Source organism: Apaloderma vittatum, unplaced genomic scaffold, assembly GCF_000703405.1.
Source record: "Apaloderma vittatum isolate BGI_N311 unplaced genomic scaffold, ASM70340v1 scaffold14123, whole genome shotgun sequence".
Taxonomy (NCBI): Eukaryota; Metazoa; Chordata; class Aves; order Trogoniformes; family Trogonidae; genus Apaloderma; species Apaloderma vittatum.
In genome coordinates, this window is record NW_009709919.1 from 1 (window position 1) to 321 (window position 321).

The window sequence follows — 321 nt, forward strand, 5'->3', positions numbered from 1 at the left end:
AAACTCTACACTTGCCCTTATTGAACTTCCCCACCCAGCCCTCTAGCTTGCCTAAGTCTCTTTGAACAGCTGCACAACCTTCTGGTGTGTCAACCACTCCTCCCAGTTTTGTGTCATCAGCGAACTTGCTGACAGCGCTCTCTAATCCCTTATCCAGGTCATTGATGAATATATTGAACAGCACCGGGCCCAGCACTGACCCCTGACGGACCCCACTAGACACAGGCTGCCAACTGGACTCTGTCCCATTGACTACAACTCTCTGACTTCTTCCCTTCAACCAATTAGCAACCCACCTCACTACTTGGTCATCCAGACCAC